The sequence below is a fragment of the Bos taurus genome, chromosome 3 (assembly GCF_002263795.3).
Source record: "Bos taurus isolate L1 Dominette 01449 registration number 42190680 breed Hereford chromosome 3, ARS-UCD2.0, whole genome shotgun sequence".
Lineage (NCBI taxonomy): Eukaryota > Metazoa > Chordata > Mammalia > Artiodactyla > Bovidae > Bos > Bos taurus.
In genome coordinates, this window is record NC_037330.1 from 50054150 (window position 1) to 50075312 (window position 21163).

General features: G+C 37.5%; 1 non-coding gene across 1 annotated transcript; it reads left to right on the forward strand.

Annotated features, from left to right (window-relative positions):
- The first annotated feature begins 17527 nt into the window (after positions 1–17527).
- Positions 17528–17662, forward strand: LOC112446101 (small nucleolar RNA SNORA16B/SNORA16A family). Its single transcript, XR_003034173.1, has one exon. It is a non-coding gene; the product is annotated as a small nucleolar RNA SNORA16B/SNORA16A family (small nucleolar RNA).
- Positions 17663–21163: the final 3501 nt, after the last annotated feature.

Genomic DNA, 21163 nt, shown 5'->3' on the forward strand with positions numbered 1-21163 from the left:
AATTTATAATACAGTTTTATCTCATTAGAAAAAACAACAAGTTAAAGCCACATATTTCAAAATAAGCCAACAGCAATCCAATTTCTGGTTAAATTCCGAGGATTGGCTTTAGCCTGAAGAGGCTGGTCCTATAGTTATAAGAGGTCATCTCTAATACAGAACAATCTACAGAGAATTAGTTGAAATAGCTACCAGTAGATCAAAATGTTCTGTAGAGCTGCCATATGTAGCAAAAATATAGGACTCCCCGTTAAATTTGTTTCAGATATTGCAATTATTACATGGGACACAGTTACAGTAAAAAAAAAATTATTTGTTGTCTATCTGAAATTCAAGGTTAACTGGACATCCTCTTTTTTATCTGGTGGCATTACTAAGTATGCAGGCTGATCCTAAACACCCTAGGTCAGGGACTCTCAACCAGATGAATTTGGACCATGGGTTTGAGGGAGTTGGTAAACACTTGAAATGGGACATAAAAAATTTTAAATAACTGCCTATAGCTTTTTCTGAGGAACAAAAGCATAGCTTTTTTCAGTGGCTCTTAATGAAGAATTTGTTTCAAAATCTCTTGGAGATTTTATTTAAAAATTTGTGCTTGACAAGGTTGAGAGCATCGGTAAGAGGATGCTATCATTTTTGTTTCAAGGGAGGAACTTTAAAAAATATGTATTTATATGCAGAGAATACCTCTGGAAAGACACACAAGAAACTGAAGGAGAGGGGAACTTGGAGACTCAGGTGAAAAGATGTTTTATTTTTCATTATTACTTTTTTGTACTATTTAATTTTACTGTTTTATCCACGTTATCTACCTAAAATTGCAAAAATAACAGTGCCAAGGCTTCACACTAGGCCTATTGTCAGAATTTCTAAATTTCCAGCAGTTGAGCCATAATGTTCGTCTGTGGTTCTTTTTTTAACTCCCCAATGTATTTTGATTATACATTGAAATCACATGTGTGCGCACGCGAACACACACACACACACACACACACACACACACACTATTTATCAGATCAGTCGCTCAGTCGTGTCCAACTCTTTGTGACCCCATAAATCGCAGCACGCCAGGCCTCCCTGTCCCTCACCAACTCCCAGAGTTCACTCAGACTCACGTCCATCGAGTTAGTGATGCCATCCAGCCATCTCATGCTCTGTCGTCCCCTTCTCTTCCTGCCCCCAATCCCTCCCAGCATCAGAGTCTTTTCCAATGAGTCAACTCTTCGCATGAGGTGGCCAAAGTACTGGAGTTTCATACTTTAGCATCATTGCTTCCAACTATGGCATTTGCTAAAAACAACAAATGCAAATACACACACTCCACTCTCACACACATACCATCCCCTGTATTTCCCAGGAAAAACCCCCCAAAATGAATGACTCACTTTAGCTATGCTGAAGGGCACCTGTGTAGAACTGACAGGTGAGTCAAATCTGTCCACACTCTGGATGGTGAGACAGGAAACAGCTCAATATTTAAGACTCTGAATTAATGTTTTGGGCTACTAGAGTACATGGAGTAATTGAGGAGTTGCTTACCCCTCTGTTAAGTAACTTGCCTTTTCTTCAGTTCTAGTGGCTGTGGCCAGGATTAGCAAAATCTGCCATTCCTGAAACCCTTGCTAGTGTTCTGGAATCATAGGAATTCTCTATGTCAGGAACCTGCATCAGAAAACAGCCCACCTGTTCACAATTTATCTTGTTAAATACAAAGGGAGATCGACCTTGAAAATTCCGAGCACGAAATCCCTTTGACAAAGAAATAAAGCTTAATTTAGCTTGTTTGGGGGAGACTTACCTGACCTGGATCATTTCTTTCTTCAGTTCAGTTCAGTTCAGTTCAGTTGCTCAGTCGTGTCCGACTCTTTGTGACCCCATGAGTCGCAGCACGCCAGGCCTCCGTGTCCATCACCAACTCCCGGAGTACACCCAGACTCACGTCCATCGAGTCAGTGATGCCATCCAGCCATCTCATCCTCTGGCATCCCCTTCTCCTCTTGCCCCCAATCCCTCCCAGCATCAGAGTCTTTTCCAATGAGTCAACTCTTCACATGAGGAGGCCAAAGTACTGGAGTTTCAGCTTTAGCATCATTCCTTCTAAAGAACACCCAGGACCGATCTCCTTTAGAATGGACTGGTTGGATCTCCTTGCAGTCCCAGGGACTCTCAAGAGTCTTCTCCAACACCACAGTTCAAAAGCATCAATTCTTCGGCACTCAACCTTCTTCACAGTCCAACTCTCACATCCATACATGACCACTGGAAAAACCATAGCCTTGACTAGACGGACCTTTGTTGGCAAAGAAATGTCTCTGCTTTTGAATACGCTATCTAGGTTGGTCATAACTTTCCTTCCAAGGAGTAAGCGTCTTTTAATTTCATGGCTGCAGTCACCATCTGCAGTGATTTTGGAGCCCCCCAAAATACAATCTCTCACTGTTTCCACTGTTTACCCATCTATTTCCCATGAAGTGATGGGACCAGATGCCATGATCTTCGTTTTCTGAATGTTGAGCTTTAAGCCAACTTTTTCCCTCTCCACTTTCACTTTCATCAAGAGGCTTTTGAGTTCCTCTTCACTTTCTGACATAAGGGTGGTGTCATCTGCATATCTGAGGTTATTGAGATTTCTCCCAGCAATCTTGATTCCAGCTTGTGTTTCTTCCAGTCCACTGTTTCTCATGATGTACTCTGCATATAAGTTAAATAAACAGGGTGACAATATACAGCCTTGACATACTCCTTTTCCTATTTGGAACAAGTCTGTTGTTCCATATCCAGTTCTAACTGTTGCTTCCTGACCTACATACACATTTCTCAAGAGGCAGGTCAGGTGGTCTGGTATTCCCATCTCTTTCAGAATTTTCCACAGTTTATTGTGATCTACACAGTCAAAGGCTTTGGCATAGTCAATAAAGCAGAAATAGATGTTTTTCTGGAACTCTGTTACTTTTTCCATGATCCAGAGGATGTTGGCAATTTGATCTCTGGTTCCTCTGCTTTTTCTAAAACCAGCTTGAACATCAGGAAGTTCACGGTTCACATATTGCTGAAGCCTGGCTCGGAGAATTTTGAGCATTACTTTACTAGCGTGTGAGATGAGTACAATTGTGCGGTAGTTTGAGCATTCTTTGGCATTTCATTTTTTGGGATTGGAATAAAAACTGACCTTTTCCAGTCCTGTGGCCACTGCTGAGTTTTCCAAATTTGCTGGCATATTGAGTGCAGCACTTTCACAGCATCATCTTTCAGGATTTGGAATAGCTCTACTGGAATTCCATCATCTCCACTAGCTTTGTTCATAGTGATGCTTTCTAAGGCCCACTTGACTTCACATTTCAGGATGTCTGGCTCTAGGTCAGTGATCACACCATCGTGATTATCTGGATCGTGAAGATCTTTTTTGTACAGTTCTTCTGTGTATTCTCACCATCTCTTCTTAATATCTTCTGCTTCTGTTAGGTCCATACCATTTCTGTCCTTTATCGAGCCCGTCTTTGCATAAAATGTTCCTTTGGTATCTCTGATTTTCTTGAAGAGCTCTCTAGTCTTTCCCATTCTGTTGTTTTCCTCTATTTCTTTGCATTGATCTCTGAAGAAGGCTTTCTTACCTCTTCTTGCTATTCTTTGGAACTCTGCATTCAGATGTTTATATCTTTGCTTTTCTCCTTTGCTTTTTGCTTCTCTTCTTTTCACAGCTATTTGTAAGGCCTCCCCAGACAGCCATTTTGCTTTTTTGCATTTCTTTTCCATGGGGATGGTCTTGATACCTATCTCCTGTACAATGTCACGAACCTCATTCCATAGTTCATCAGGCCTTGGCCCTTAAATCTATTTCTCACTTCCACTGTATAATCATAAGGGATTTGATTTAGGTCATACCTGAATGGTCTAGTGGTTTTCCCTACTTTCTTCAATTTAAGTCTGAATTTGGCAATAAGGAGTTCATGATCTGAGACACAGTCAGCTCCTGGTCTTGTTTTTGCTGACTGTACAGAGCTTCTCCATCTTTGGCTGCACAGAATATAATCAATCTGATTTCGGTGTTGACCATCTGGTGATGTCCATGTATAGAGTCTTCTCTTGTGTTGTTGGAAGAGGGTGTTTGTTATGACCAGTGCATTTTCTTGGCAAAACTCTATTAGTCTTTTCCCTGCTTACTCTGGAAATCATAAACAGAATTTGTACTGTTATCCAAGGTTGATATGATGTAACCACTGAAAATTAATATGATAACCAACCACTGTGAAGAGTAAATGGTCCTGTTTTCTCACTATGTAAGCTACTTTATGATAACATACCCCTGAGCCTCATTCCATGTTTTGGTTTGAGCGCTCCCAGTTTGCAGGCTGTTCTTTTTGGTATGTGCACAATAACCTTTTACTCATTACTACTTCAGTGATTCCTGGGTTTTCCTTTGGTTATTTCTCAACCTTTGACAACCTCCTACCCACTACACAGCAGATGTTCTTTAATATTGAAGGAACAACTTCAGTTTTCAGGATTAAATCTGCAAAGAGAAAACTGCCCCCAGGTGAGTGTGCTGGAGCACTACTTGGGTCATTCTTCTGAAACCAGCCTTAAAAAATATTGTCTCTTCTTTACCCCTGCTCTCTCTCCATTTCAGCAAAATTAGCAAACACAAATGCTGAGGAAAAAAAATAATTTTTATTCCCTTTTCTTAGCGTTCTATTTCTGGTCCACTATGCCCAGTGGAAAGGAATGCCATAAATTACATGACTGTACCACAATGTATGCAATGCATTTGACTCATTTACAAAAACAACTCTGGACCTTATTATGAACCTGTGCCTTAGAAAATAGTGTCTGGTATTCTTCTATTGACGGTAGACCTGGGCATTCTTACAAATTCTCCTTCAGCTTTCATATTTAATTTTCTGAGGTCATTATGGGTAGCATTTCCTTTATTCTTTGGAAGATAGTGATCCACATTTTCCCATGATGGATCCTAAATATTTTGTTGGTTAAAGACACAGGAAGGATAGTCACACTAAAACCCTTAAGTTCACATTTTTAAGAAAAAAAAATTTACAGAACTGTGAATTTTGTACTTTCTCTAGAATGATAATATTCAAGAAACTGCATGATATATATGGCCTCTAACTACCCCTCTGCCCATCTCCTTCTTTCCTTGGCCCTTGTTCCTAAACTCCAGCCATCCCAGCTGTGGGTAGTTGCACAACTGCCTGGGTACCCTATCAAGGCTCTGTGCGTGTGTCCCTCTCCATCTGGTTAACTCTTACAAGATCTAAAGTGCAAAATCTCAAGTGTGATGACCCTGAGAAGTCTTCTGTGAATCTCCCTTGCCCTCTTCTTTTACTCTCCTGACGTTGAACTTGATGCTTCTTTGTATGTTCTTACTGTCCTCTAAGCAGATTACAACTCAGTGTTCTAACGTATCTGTCTTCTTTGAGGACAGATTTATTCTCGGCACAGAATAGGTACTCAATTAACATTAATAAATGGATATGAAAGGTTCCAGATAATAATGGATTAAATAATAAGATTAAGTTAAATAATGGATTAAATTAAACGAGAATCCATCATTATTTAAAGAATAAGCTTTAAAGTTGCCTGTAGATATAGGTAAGTCATATTTCCAGCATTGATTTTTAGATTATTTTATGTCAAATACCTGTTATCTCATTCTTAGTTTGCTTTCAAATTATCAATAAACTGGAATTAAAATATCATTTAAAAGAAATCTTAAAGTGAAAGTTATTTATGAAATAATAACTTTTCTTTTCTGTACAGGAAAAGAACTGGTAAGAGCTAATTATTTTAAATTTGTGAAATTCACAGAAATGTTTGTAGATTTTTAAAAAATAAATAAATTCCCTCAAACTTGAAAGTTTTTTTAAATGGCATGTGAAAATGACATCAGTTTGTTACCATTTTAAAACCTGTTCAGAAATCCAGATTAAAAGAAAGTGTTTAAAAATTAATCAAAAGAATTCAGAAAGACCATGAAAGCAACAATGACTTCCACATTCCTGGCAAAAGTTCAGCAGAGGTGAGTTAAGTGCTTATTAACCATGAAGAAAACAAACAAACAAACAAAAAAATGAAGCAACCTTAAGGTTGATTATTTTTAAGTGTAGAGAAAGTCAATTCAACTATGACTCCCAAATTTCTAATCTAAACATGTTATCTTTTCCATTGCTGCTTTTCTAAGGAAGTATATTTGCAGATATATATTTTAATATATTTAAGTACAAGAGATGATTTGGCAAGGCTTAAATAGAAAGACAGCCAGATAAGGCCATCTATGAAAATTTATAATCATAAATTTCAAGAAATAGTAAATGAGTTAATCTACATTAAAGAATAAAAGAGTCCAAAAGACTGTTCTATACATCTGTGTCTCTTTTGCTGTCTCGTATACAGAGTTATTATTACCATCTTTCTAAATTCCATATATATGTGTTAGTATACTGTATTGGTGTTTTTCTTTCTGGCTTACTTCACTCTGTATAATGACAGTCTTTTGGACTCTGTGGGAGAGGGAGAGGGTGGGATGATTTGGGAGAATGGCATTGAAATACATATAATATCATATATGGAATGAGTCGCCAGTCCAGGTTCGGTGCACAATACTGGATGCTTGGGGCTGGTGCACTGGGACAACCCAGAGGGATGGTATGGGGAGGGAGAAGCGAGGAGGGTTCAGGATGGGGAACACATGTATACCTGTGGCGGATTCATTTCGATATTTGGCAAAACCAATACAATACTGTAAAGTTTAAAAATAAAATAAAATTTAAAAAAAAGAATAAAAGATATAAAGTACAGAAATAATTTTAGAATATAATACCTCTTGTTTAAAACGACACAGTCTTGTTTTTTAAACATCTGGGGACAGAATTCATGGTTTGTTTTCTTCATTCTTTACCAAGCCTACTATGAAGAGGTAGGAGTGAAAACATTTGATTTTATATTATTTTTAATATATATTATTTACATTATTATGTTTGTTTTCTAACGGTTGAATCTGTTCATACTTCCCCAACTGCATGGTAACTAAAATCTTCGAAGATTTGTATCAGATCAGTTAACAAGAAAGTTTAATGCAAGCTTTGAGGTTGATTAATTGATTTTAAAGTGTCAACAGGTTCATCTCTAAGTCTATATAATCTGCTTCACTTCAAGAAAATTGTTTATCCTTTACTTTAAATTCCCCCAAGAAAGGAGAGTTTTAAACTCCCCAGAAAATGCAATACATTTTGGATAATGATGAAACTATACCGTGTTATAATCAAATGTGCTCAGGTTTTGTCAAAGTTGTACAACTGTCTACATATTAAAGGATTTTCATGACATTTTCCCCCAGAAAGCTCTACCAAATGATGAACTTTGTAAAAGATGAACATTATTTTACATAAATTTGATACAGCTTTAAAAAATCTGAACATAAAACATCCAAGTTAGCACTGCAGAGTAGAAAAGCTACAGCCTCTTTCACAAATGGTGCTGCATCACCTAAATAACCACATGGAAAAAAAAATAAATCTTACCCCTACTTCATATGATATACACAAAATCCAATTCCAGGTAGACTTTTGATCTGTGAAAATTAATACAATGAAACTTCTAGAACATACCATAGATCATCTTCATGACAGTATAGGTGGAAATTTTTTAAATAGGATACAAAAAGCACTAACCATAAAGGAAAAAAATGATAAATTACATTAAAATTTATCAAAAAGTTCTTCTAAGACAATGAAAAGCCTAGAATGAAGGAATATATTAGCAATATATATGCCCAACAAAAGACTCATATCTAGACTATGTAAGGAACTATAAAACAATAAAATAGACCACACAATAAAAAAATGGCAAAATACCTGAATCAGCACTTCACTTAAGAAAATATTCAAATAGTCTATAAATACATTAAAAAGTGTTTAATATTACTAGACACCAGAGACATGGATATTAAACCCCGCAATGAAAGATTGCTACATGTATATCAGAATGGTTAAAATTCAAAAGGTTGATAATACCAAATGTTGGTAAAAATGTGGAACAATGGACTATCACATGCTATATGACCCAATAATTCTACTTCTAGATATCTAACAAAATAATTCATTCATATGTGCAACAAAAGGCATCTACAAGTATGTACATAGCAGCAATTATTTCTAATAGCTAACCAGAAACAACCCAAATTTCCTTCAGTAATGGAATGGATAAATAGAAGTACATTAATATAATAAAATAAATTACCAAAAAAAAGAATGAAATACATCAACAAGTAACAAAAATATTGAATGAAAGAAGCCAGACACAAAGAATATATAATACACAGTTACATTTGTATATTTTCTCAAAGCAAGAAAAACTAAATATAATGTTAGAGGTCTAGATAATGTTTAACTCTGGAGAGAAGAGGGTAATGATTGGGAGTGAACTCAAGGGGGTCCTCTGAGATGCTGGTAGTGTTCTTTCACTTTATCTGGGTGATGCTTATATAAGTGTTTTCACTTTATAGTGATACTTCCAATTGGCAGCACTTAACTTTGTGCATTTTGTGTATATGATACTTCAGTTTTTAGAAAGCTTCTTTCTTTAAAAAAAAAAGAACTTATCTCTTATGGGTGCTGATTTGCCTTGTCAAATAACTCTGGTTTAAAAAAACGTTGGATTATTTAGAATCTTACAATTTTCACAAGACTTCTCAGAAACATGTCCACTGAATAATATAAATTATAAATCATTGGAGAAGGAAATGGCAACCCACTCCAGTGTTCTTGCCTGGAGAATCCCAGGGATGGGGGAGCCTGGTGGGCTGCAGTCTATGGGGTCGCACAGAGTCGGACACGACTGAAGCGACTTAGCAACAGCAGCAGCAGCAGCAGTACACGTTAAGGTGAAAGTGAAAGTCAATCAGTCGTGTCAGACTCTTTATGATCCCATGAACTGTATAGTCCATGGAATTCTCCAGGCCAGAATACTGGAGTGGGTAGCCTTTCCCTTCTCCAGGGGATGTTCCCAACCCAGGGATCGAACCCAGGTCTCCCGCGTTGCAGGCGGATTCTTTACCAGCTGAGCCACAAGGGAACAGTTTAATCATTGTCTTGATTTCGACTGCCACCTAATGGCAAGAATGCTGCACTACACAGAAGCGAACAATCAGGGAGCAAAAGAACGTTGGTCTTGGCTACAATTTGCAGGGCTGCTCTTCTGTACAATTTATCATCAGCAAATATTAGATAAACGTTTGCATTTGATGTAAATATTAAGTGTAGTATTAGTATATGTATATATCAGGACATGAGGTAAATATGACATTCATTTAGGAGTGTTGTCTGACATATAACAGAATTTTCCATTTCTTTGTGTAAGAAGTTAACACCCTATATAATTTTTACTCTTTCTCTTGGCCATACTTTAGAGTTCTTACATACTACAGCCCACTTAGTACAGCAAATATCAGGCAGCAACACAATATATGTGGTCTTTAGTATATTTATAGAGTTGTGCAATTTTTATCACTGTCAACTTTAGAACATTTTCATCACCCTAAAAAGAAACCCCATACCCATTAGCAGTCACTCTCCATTTTCTCCCTATCCCCTGCCCTCCCCCAACCAGTGCCTGACAACCACTAATCTACTTTCTGTCTCTCCAGACATACCTCTTCTGGCCATTTCAGATAAATAGACTCATATAATAAGTAGTCTCTTGAGACTGGCCAGCCAATTATATATTTTTTAATATCTTAAATAGGAAGAAAAGAATATTTTATATTTACCCACATTTTCACCATTTCCAGTGCTCTTCATTCCTTTATGTAGTTTTAGGTTTTCATCTTGTTATCGGTCTCCTCCTTGGGGGATTTATTTTAGTATTTCTTGCAGCACAATTTTGCAGGCATTAAATTCTTTCAGCTTTGTCTATATAGCAAAGTATCTTGCCTTCCTTTTTGAAAGATATTTTCAATGAGTTTAGAAGGTGAGGTTGACAGGATTTTTTTTTCTTTTAGTGTTTCACATATAGTACTTCACCACATTCTACTTTGTATAATTTCCAACAAGAAATCTCCTAGGTTTTTCCATCTTTCTTCTTCTCTATGTAATATATCTGCTGCAGGCTGTTATCCAGGGCCTGCACTTGCATGAGGGGGGCTAATATCAGTTTAAGACCCTGCAGAGTCACAAACAAATGTGAGTCCTTGATATGAGTTTCCCCAACCTCTCCCCCACCTCTCATGGCCGTCTCGAATGCCCTTTAGATAAGACCTCTGAAAAAATTACGAGAACTCAGCTTCTTTTGGTTTGAATTGACCACTCTGTTCTAAGCCAGAAAGCCCAAAGCATTCCACCCACAGATCCTAAAACCAAGGCATGTGCCCCGGGCCCTATAGCCTTCCTTCCCCACCTTCACTTTGACTTCAACGTGTAGCTTCTCAAGGGGTGTCGTGTACTTTCTAGAGAAGTAATAAATCTATTTCAACTTCTCTGGTAGCCTGTTGCTGAACTGTGGCTCACCACAGCACACCTTCTGCTATGATTAGGAAATATTGATTTAACAAGGTCATAACAAGCATCCTTATAAGTGAAATAAGATGCAGGAGGGTTAAGAGTCAGAGAAGGAGATGTAAAGACAGCAGCAGAGCCGTCTGAAGATGGAAGGGAGCTATATTAATGAACGCATAAGCCACTTTTCCAGGCTCACAATCTAGAAAAATCAAGGAAACAGATTCTTCCCTAAATCTTCCTGCAAACACTTCAGTTTCAGCCCAGTGAGATCCATTTCAGACTCTGACTGTCAGAAATGCAAAATAAGTTGGCGTTACTTTAAGCCACAAAGTTTGCGGTAGTCTGTTACAGCATAAAAAGGATACACCTTTTTTCTCATACATTTTGTCTATTTTTGTTTGTTTAACATGACAGTGTGAATTCAGTCTCTTTACCACATCCTGGCATGAAGCAAAAGTCCCCCTCAGTTTTGTTTTTGTTTTGTTTTCATCCAAGCTAACAATTCCAATCGGGTAGAAACTGAGTATGTGTAAAAACTCTTCCTCAAAGGTCAGATAAACTGAAATGTGTTGAGGGACTTGTATATAAGGAAAAACCCTAAGGTAACAAAGAGAAGCCAAAAATATAAAACCAGAATAGAAAACTGAGCATGAAACTATCAGAATATTCAGCTTCACTGTGTATTAAAGCACACATATAACAAATAGAATTGTAATGTATAAAGCAAGCATGTAGTCAAAACATTCCTGACCCAGAAGTTTTTTTGTTACATCTGGGGGGGGGGCGGTGCGGGGAAGTAAGCATTTTTGTTTTATCTACGGGATGACTTTAAAGAAGACAAACAGGAAGAATAATAATTAAAACATTTATATTGGTTACTGAGTTGAGGTTTTGTCTCCCTGGACCCATAATTTAGTTACACAAGTCAATCTTTTACCCATCTTGGGAGAAAGAACTACCTCCTCTCACCCTAAATAAGATAGGTAGAGTCAATACGTGAAAATATTCTGTTAGTTCGGAGTTTCCCTGTGGACAATTTTCTTTTCTGGTTTTTTTTTTTTTTTTATTCTGGTAAAATAAACCTAAAAAATTTACCATCTTAACGATTTTAAGTGTACAGTTAAGTAGTATTAAATACATTGAGAAAATGAGGAATTGTCAAAAATACGTTGATAATGTTGTGAAACCAAGACAATCCGTTTCTATAACTCTTTCTATCCTGAAAGACTGAAATTCTGTATCCATTAAACAACTCCCGTTTCAATCTGCTTTCTGTCTCTACGATTTTCATTACTCCAAGTAACTTATGTAAGTGGGATTATATAGTATTTGTCTTTTTGTGATGGGCTTATTTCACTTAGCATAATGTCCTGACGGTACGAAGGAAGCTGAATATTGCATTGTATATATATATACACCATATTTTACCTTTCCCTTTATCTGTAGATTGGCACTTGGACTGCACCTATATTTTAGCTATTGTGAAAAATACTGCTATGACTGTGGGTATACAAATAGCTAATCATGACCCCTGCTTTTAGTTATTTTAGGTATATATCCAGAAGTGGAATTGCTGGATCATATGTTAATTCTATGTTTAGTTTCCTAAGGAACCACTATAACTGTTTTCCACAGCAGTTGGACCATTTTACAAGCCATCAACAGTGATCAAATATTCTAATTCCTCCACATCCTCTCCTTGCTATTTTGTTTTTGTGATGATTGCCAGTCTAACGGTATGAAGTGGTATCTCAGTGTAGTTTTGATTTGCATTTCCATTATGATTCTTGATGTTAAATGTCTTTTCATGTGCTTATTGGCCTTTATGAAACACAAGCTGGAAACAAAGTTGCTGGGAGTAATATCGATAACCTCAGGTATGCAGATGACACCCACACTTATGGCAGAAAGCAAAGAACTAAAGAGCCTCTTGATGAAAGTGAAAGAGGAGAGTGAAAAAGTTGGCTTAAAACTCAACATTCAGAAAATGAAGATCATGGCATCCGGTCCCATCACTTCACGGCAAACAGATGGGGAAACAATGAAACAGTGAGAGACTTTATTTTCTTGGGCTCCAAAATCACTGCAGATGGTGACTGAAGCCATGAAATTAAAAGATGCATGCTCCTTGGAAGAAAAGCTATGACCAAGCTAGACAGCATATTAAAAAGCAGAGACATTACTTTGCCAACAAACGTCTGTCTAGTTAAAGCTATGGTTTTTCCAGTAGTCATGTATGAATGTGAGAGTTGGACTATAAAGAAAGCCGAGTGCCGAAGAATTGATGCTTTTGAACTGTGGTATTGGAGAAGACTCTTGAGAGTCCCTTGGACTGCAAAGAGATCAAACCAGTCAATCCTAAAGGAAATCAGTCCTGAATATTCATTGGAAGGACTGATGCTGAAGCTGAAACTCCAATACTTTGGCCACCTGATGCGAAGAACCGACTAGTTGGAAAAGACCCTGATGCTGGGAAAAACTGAAGGTGGGAGGAGAAGGGGACAACAGAGGATGAGATGGTTGGATGGCATCACCGACTCAATGGATATGAGTTTGGGTAAACTCTGGGAGTTGGTGATGGACAGGGAAGCCTGGTGTGCTGCAGTCCATGAGGTCACAAAGAGTTGGACATGACTGAGTGACTGAACTGAACTGAATATCTTCTTTGGAGAAATGTCTATTCAAGTCTTTTACCCGTTTTTTAGTGGAGATATATATATAAACATATATATATATTCTCTTCAGATTCTTTTCCATTAAAGTTTATTATAAGATATTGAATATAATTCCCGTGCCATACAGTAGGACCTCATTGTTTATTTTAGATACAGTCATTTGTATCTGTTAATCCCAAACTCCTAACTTATCCCTCCCCTTGTTTCCCCTTTGGTAACCATAAATTTGTTTTCTATGTCTGTGAATCTGTTTCTATTCTGTAAATAAGTTCATTTGTATCTTTTTTAGATTCCACATATAAGTGATGGCATATGATATTTGTCTTTGTCTGACTTACTTCACTTACTATGATAACATCTAGGTCCATCCATGTTGCTTCAGATGGCATTATTTCATTCTTGCATTCTTTTTATGGCTGAGTGATCTTCTACTGGGGCTTCCCAGGTGGCGTTAGTGGTGAAGAATCTTCTTGCTAGTGCAGGAGCCCCAGAAGATGGGGGTTTTATCCTTGAGTCAGGAAGATCCTGGAGTAGGAAATGGCCACCTGCTCCAGTATTCTTGCCTGGAAAATTCCATGGACAGAGGAGTCTGGTGGGCTACAGTCCATGGGGTCATAAAGAATCACACATGACTGAGTGACTGAGCATGCACACGGTGGGATATAAAGTTAATATACAAAAATCAGGTAAATTTCTGTATACTAACAACAATCTGAAGAGAAAATTAAGGAAACTGTTTCATTTACAATAGCATCAGTGAGAACAAAATACAAATTAACTTAGCAAGGAGTTTAAAGACTTGTATAATGGAAACTATAAATCATTGCTGAAAGAATTTAAAGATGATATACATAAATGAAAACACATCCCTTTTTAATGGACTGGAAGACTTAATGTTGTTAAGCTGTCAATACCACCCAAAGTGATCTACAGATTCAATGCAATCCCTACCAAAATCTCAACGACATTTTTGCAGAAACAGAAAACCTCTCCTAAAATTCATATGGAATGACAAGGGGACCAAAATAGCCAAAACAATCTTGAAAAAGAAGAACAAAAATGGATGACTCATATTTTCTGATTTTCAAGCTTATTACAAAGCTACAATAATCAAAACAGCGTAGTAACAGCATAAAGACATACATATAGACCAATGGAACAGAGAATCAAGAAATAAGCCCTCACGAATGTGGTCAAGTGTTTTGTTTTTGTTTTTTTTTTACAAGAGTGCCAATCCTAAAATTTACATGGAATCATAAAGGACCCAGAATTGCCAAAGTAATCCTGAGAAAAAAGAACAAAGCTGAAGATACAACCCTAACAGACTTCAGACAACACTACAAATCTATAGGGATCAAACCCATGTCTCTTGCATCTCCTGCATTGGCAGGCAGATGCTTTACCACTGTACCATCTGGAAAGCCCTTATATCCTGCTACTTTGCTGAATTTACTAGTTCTAACAGTATTTTTTTGGGGAATCTTTTGGGATTTCTACCTATAGATCATATCATCTTCAAAAGAGATCATTTTACTTCTTCCTTTCCAATTTGGATGCTTTTTACTTCTTCTTGCCTAATGACTCTGGCTAGAACATCCAATACTATGCACTTACCTAATTCTCTCTTTTCATACTAGGGAAACTAGGATCAAGAAAAGATAAGTGATTTCTTCAAGGTCTCATTACTAAATAGGAACAGACCCAAGATTAGAAAACTCTATGCTCCCTACTCCCAGCCTAGCATTCTTTCCATTACTGTACCAGCTCAACCAAGATTGGGTTTTCTGTATTCCAGACATGTGCATCCCAGTATTATTTTAATATGTATAGTGGAACTACCTACCATTCAAACGGCATGCAATTGCCACTGTCATAACTATTGTGTTGTTTAATCTGAAGACAACTATTAAACAGATCTACATGGCCTTTAATTTGAAATTTATATGTATTTATCATTTTTATTAACATTTTACCAGGAAAAATTCCACATGTATAGAAAAATGAAAAAAAACTTGAACACCCTCCATTACCTTCTCCCTAGAATAGACTTAATATTTGTCAACACTTTGTCATACTTTTTGTGTATTTTTTTCCTAAACCACTTAAAAATAAATTGCAGGTGCCATGACACTCTACCCCTAAAGAGTTTACTGCTAAATAGACATTTTACCCCTAAATAATTCAGCAAGCATGTTCTAGGAGAAAGGATATTTATATACATAACCTCCCTACCACACCAAAGAAAATTATTAAGAAATTTATGATATCATCTAATTTCTGATTCATACAATTTCCACAAGAGATGTCTTTAACGTTTGCTCTTTTAAAACAATGGCTCCTACTGAAGAGCTATCAAAAGAACCTATGGAGAAAGCAAAGCAGAGGTTATTACATACTGTGGTTAAAAGAAAAAAAAAAATCACCATTTCCAAGATCAAGTTTTAAGTGCATTTCAGAGGAGGGGGGGCAAAGACAGGATATATAGAAGGTTTGGGGAAGTCATGTTTAAGGTTGGTCTTTTGACTGTGGGAGTGCAAAGTTCATGAGTGGACAAGCGGACATTGTTCAGAGTGGACAAGTTCACGACATAATAGATTAAGATTGGTGGAGAGAACGAGGAGATGCTTTCCAAACAAATCTTGAAGACTAAACAGTTGTTTGATGCTATTTTAGATTTCAAGAAAAGTGCAAGGACAGTAGAGAGTCCTCTTATACTCAGTTGCAGTTTCCCTTAATATTACATCATTGGGCTCATTTGTCAAAACGAAGAATCCAACACTGGGACATGACTATTAACTGTACTACATGTTTTATTCAGATTTCATTAGCTTTTTTAAACAACATTTTTCTATTCCATCATCCTATCTAGAATACCACATTGCATTTAGCTGCCATTTCCTCTTGGTCTTCTCTAGTCTGTGAGTTTTTCAGATGTTCCTTGTTTTTAATGACCTTGGCAATTCTGGGGTCAGATATTTCTGCAGAATGTCTCTCAACTTATACTTGTCTGAGATATTTCTCATGATTAAACTAGGATTATGGGTTTTGGGGAAGAATGCCACAGAATTGAAACCCCTTTCTTATTATACCATATTAGGGTATACATGATATCTACATGACACCACCAGTAATGTTAACCTTAGTCACTTGGTTAAGATGGTACCTGCAGGTTTCTCCACTGTGAAGTTACCATTTTTCCCATTCTACACTCTGTTCTTTAGAAATCAGTCACTAAGTCCACCTTAGTTCCAAAGCAAGAGAGGTGGTTACTAAGGTCCACTTTAGGAGGGGGCAATATCTATATAACTTATGTGGAATTCTTCTGTAAGGAACGTTTTCTCCCCCATTTATTTCAATCATTTATCTATACCACCATGGCCTTGTGGACATGTGCTTTATACTTTGGGTTATAACCTAATACCACATTATTTTGTTGCTCAAATTGTTCCAGCTTTGGCCATTGAGAGTTCCTTCAGTTTGATGCTTGTGTCTCTTTGACATGCTCAATTATTATTAATTTTTTAGCACTTTCAGACTTCCTGGTACTACAAGATGCTGTAAGCTCATCTTGTGTTTCCCTGCCCCAAATCAAGAATCAGCCATTTCTCCTAGGAGTCCTGATTCATTTTAGTAGAGAATGTGTGTTAGAGAATGGTATTTGCTTATTTAATTCCAAAAACATTTTGTATAGAGGTATAGGCAATTAACAATATTGTGATAATTTCTGGTGAACAGTGAAGGGACTCAGCCATACATATACAAGGATCCAGAGAACAGTACTTAGAAATGAAGTTGGGTGTTGGCAGTTCTTATTGCTACTGGTTCTTGCTCCTTTTGAAGGAAATATAAAATTTTTCATCATAAGTTAAAATAGTTGTAAAAGACATTTTCCATGGCATTTTAAATACTGCCTTTAAAAACAGACTGTGACTCTTCTCTTTTACATATGCAAAAAATGAAACTGAATAGTTTAATAATTTGATATCCACCATTATATCAAAAGACTGATTAGCTGTTTACCCAACCTACCTACCTACTCTCCTTCATAGGCACAAAGCACCTCTTGAAGTTAGACGTGGCCATGTAAACTGAATTCTGGACAACAGAATGTGAATGGAAGCGATTTATGTTGCTTCCCAGTCTGGTCTGTAACAGTTACCAATGCATGATCTGCAAGCTGCTCTCTTCCTCCCTCTTTCAGTTAGATGTTGAGTATCTAAGCACCTATCTCCCTACCAGCTATTAGACTTCTATACGAATCGGAAAGTTCTATTTCAGCCATTGAGATTCAAAAATTAATTTAAAAAATAAGGCAGATCAATTTTTTTAAAATGTGTATGTTATGGCCCTTATCGAAGCTGCAGCTGCTTCCATATAGCTGCTGCGGTCAAAAAGGAGCCCAAAGTGACAGTTTTCCTTGACGGTCGCCGTTCTGTTTGCTGTAACTGATCTGCAACATTTCAGGAAAAGACAGTTCCCATTGTACTTGCCATTTCTCAGGTACAACCAGAGACCTTTATTAAAACTGACAACGTTTTCAGAGGCCACCAGAAATATTCCATTGATGGGGTCTTACATGCAAGAATAAGGCTTTTGAGAAGTGGCTTGCAGAGGCCAAGAACCAGTATGCAAATGCAGATGTGGGTGGGTTAGATACCTGTGCTGGGGAAATCCAGGGGCAAGTGGTGCAGATTGTGGCCATGCTTTGGGTCTTTGCCCTGAAAAGCTTAAGGCATCAGCCCAAAGGCGAGTCAAAAACCTTGGTTCTGAAAACCAGATGAATGGAACGAGTAGGTCATTCAGGACAAAAGAAGAAAAAAAAAGATAAAGTGTATATGTTAAGTGAGGACCCAGATATTGAGTCCTTAAAAATTATCCTTCCTGTGAACCCTAAGAGTCTGGAGTATCCCCCAGGGTAAGCATTTTGTCTTTGGGAACACTGGTAGAGAGGTTCCCTGTCTATTTAGGGTAGTTGAAGAGTTCTGTTCCATATTGTGAAGACAAGTAGCATGAGTGATAAATACATTTTTATTGTTTTGAGCCACTGAGAATTTCAGGTGTTACTGCAGCAAAATCTACATCATCTTCATTTAAGGTAGAAACTGTTATCTAAAGTGAGGTGCTACCATAACAAGAACCTAAAATAATTAAGAGAGATGGCAAGCAGGAAGGAAACCATTTTCAGAGGATGGAGAGAGAGCAATTTATGATCTACAGTGGCGAAACATTTCATAAAACTGTTGCTCACAGCTAACTTGGAAGACAGGTCATGTAATAAATCTATAGCTTAAGGGCAAGATTGGAAAACAAAATCCTGTGTGTTCATCGCTGTTGGCTGCATTTGGCAAGATATTACAAAAAAGAGATGTAGTGGGAAAAGAGCTGACCAGTTTGTAACCAAGAATGAAAGGAATAGACTCCAATTTGAGAACTTGTAGAGTTGAAGTAGGTAACTACTTCTCAACCCCAAACAGTTCAAGATACAATTGAGAAATGTTTGGAATGATAAAGGACAACTAAAGCTCAGCCTGGAGGCAATGCATCAAATTAAAAGATTGGCTTTTTCACCCATTTTTAAAAATCTTTTAATGAGTGGACTAATAGGTCCTAGATCAAAGATCCAATCAACAAAAGTAGTTTGGACACAATGGTTTAGGGAAAAAGAGACTAAGGGAAAGTAACTATTTTATCAAAGTTTGGTAAACCTATGTAATCACTGTGAGAGGGAGATGGGAAGAAGAGAGGGAGAGGGAGAGATAGGAGGATAAACTGGGGCTAGAAAACAAATACATACCAAATGAGAATTACATCTTGAAGGAAGTATGGAGCTGATGAAAATGACTAGTTTGGACTTTTTCCCCCTCCTGGTTATGTTTCTGAGAGTTGTACTTCCAAAATAACCACTAGCCTAAATGTCTTTTCACCTTTAGAACTCCATCTATGTGCACAAAGCAGACTAAGAAAGCTGCTCAGCCCCTAAGGAGGACATATTACCCCCCAAAACCTATTCCAGAAGTAGCCACAAAGGATAACAGAAAAGGAAGAATCAGTCACAGAAAGAATCATGCATAGTGGAGAACAGTGAATAAAGGAGCCACTTACAGGGAGCAGAGCCAGGGCTTAATGAAGGCACATTCCCCATTCCCCAGAGTGATAAAGGGTCCTCACAACAGCCGCCCACAGGATTTCACAACTACCACAGATGAGCCTCTACTTCTGTTATTCCTTTCAAACAGGAATCTTTGCTGTGACTATCTCATCCATAGGGACAGATAACTTGTCTTCTGGCATGGGTCTTCTCGCTTGTCTTCTGGCTGCAGATGGTGACTGCAGCCATGAAATTAAAAGATGCTTGCTCCTTGGAAGAAAAGCTATGACCCACCTAGACAGCATATTAAAAAGCAGAGACATCACTGAGCGACCAAACAACAACAAATAGGTATTGATTGTTTGATCTAAGCACAAAAGGAGGCACATCTGTACCTAATGCAGAGATCACTTAGATCAAAAGGAGGCACATCTGCACCTATTGTAGAGATCACTACATGTAACTCTGATTCTGGGTTTTGAACTAGGCGTCCTGACTAGATGATGTTTTTGGTATGTCTACCCTGGGAAGGAGATAGATGTATTTTGCAAACAAGAAGGAGAACTAAATGAATATTTAACGACCGGAAGAGTGGAAGCAAATATTGCTATTCCCTAGTATTTCTAATTTTCTTTCTTCCAGGTACACAGTAGGACTCCACTTGCTTGCCCGCTTGAAGCTAGTAGTGGCCATGTGATTTGTTTTGGTCAATAAAACTGAATAGAATTGAAGAGTGTCACTTCCAGGAGGAAACCTTTAAGAGCTGTTGCATAGTTTGACCTTCTCCCTCCCCTGGTTGTAGTTCTGTGATGTTTCAGAGAGTGAAGCCTCTGCCAACTGGCATCTTTTAGTGAGAACAACACGGAGCAGAGCTCACAGACAATAGCATGAATGAGGAGTACACTACTGTTCTAAGCCACTAATTTTGAGGATGCTACTGAAGCAAAATCTAGTCTCTTCTGATTAACTCAGAAATAAACAGACATAATAGATAAACAGGAAACAGCCTGTCTTCAACTGAAAAAAAAGGCAAGATATTTTAAAAAAGGGAAATCTAAAAATAACATCTTTAAAAGATTTTTTTTTTTAATTGTCTATTTGCCTGGAAACACAATCAACACCTATTTGTTGTTTGGTTGCTCAGTGATGTCTCTGCTTTTTAATATGCTGTCTAGGTGGGTTTTTCTTTTGAAAAGAAAAGAAAATATGCTTTTCTTCCAAGGAGCAAGCATCTTTTAATTTCATGGCTGCAGTCACCATCTGCAGTGATTTTGGAGCCCAAGAAAATAAAGTCTTGTCACTGTTTGCACTGTTTTCCCGTCTATTTGCCATGAAGTGATGGGACTGGATGCCATGATCTTAGTTTTTTGAAAGCTGAGTTTTAAGCCAGCCTTTTCACTCTCCTCTTTCACCTTCGACAAGAGGCTCTTTAGTTCCTCTTTCCTCTTTGCTTTCTGCCGTGAGGCTGGTGTCATCTGCATATCTGAGGTTATTGATATTTCTCTTGGCAATCTTGATTCCAGTGTGTGCTTCATCCAGCCCAGCATTTTGCATGATGTACTCTGCAAAAAAGTTAAATAAGCAGGGTGACAATATACAGCTTTGATGTACTTCTTTCCCAATTTTGAACCAGTCTGTTGTTTCATGTCTGGTTCTAACGGTTGCTTCTTGCCCTACATAAGGGTTTCTCAGAAGGCAGGTAAGGTGGTCTGATATTCCCATCTCTTTAAGAATTTTCCAGTTTGTTGTGATCCATCTTTTGCATTGGCCCCTAATAATTTCAATTTTGCAACTTTAATTATGTAAGATCTGATAATTTCCATATCTTCATTCTGAAATTCTTACTGGTCTTGATTTTCTTTTCATTCTTTTTCAGATATTTAAATTTT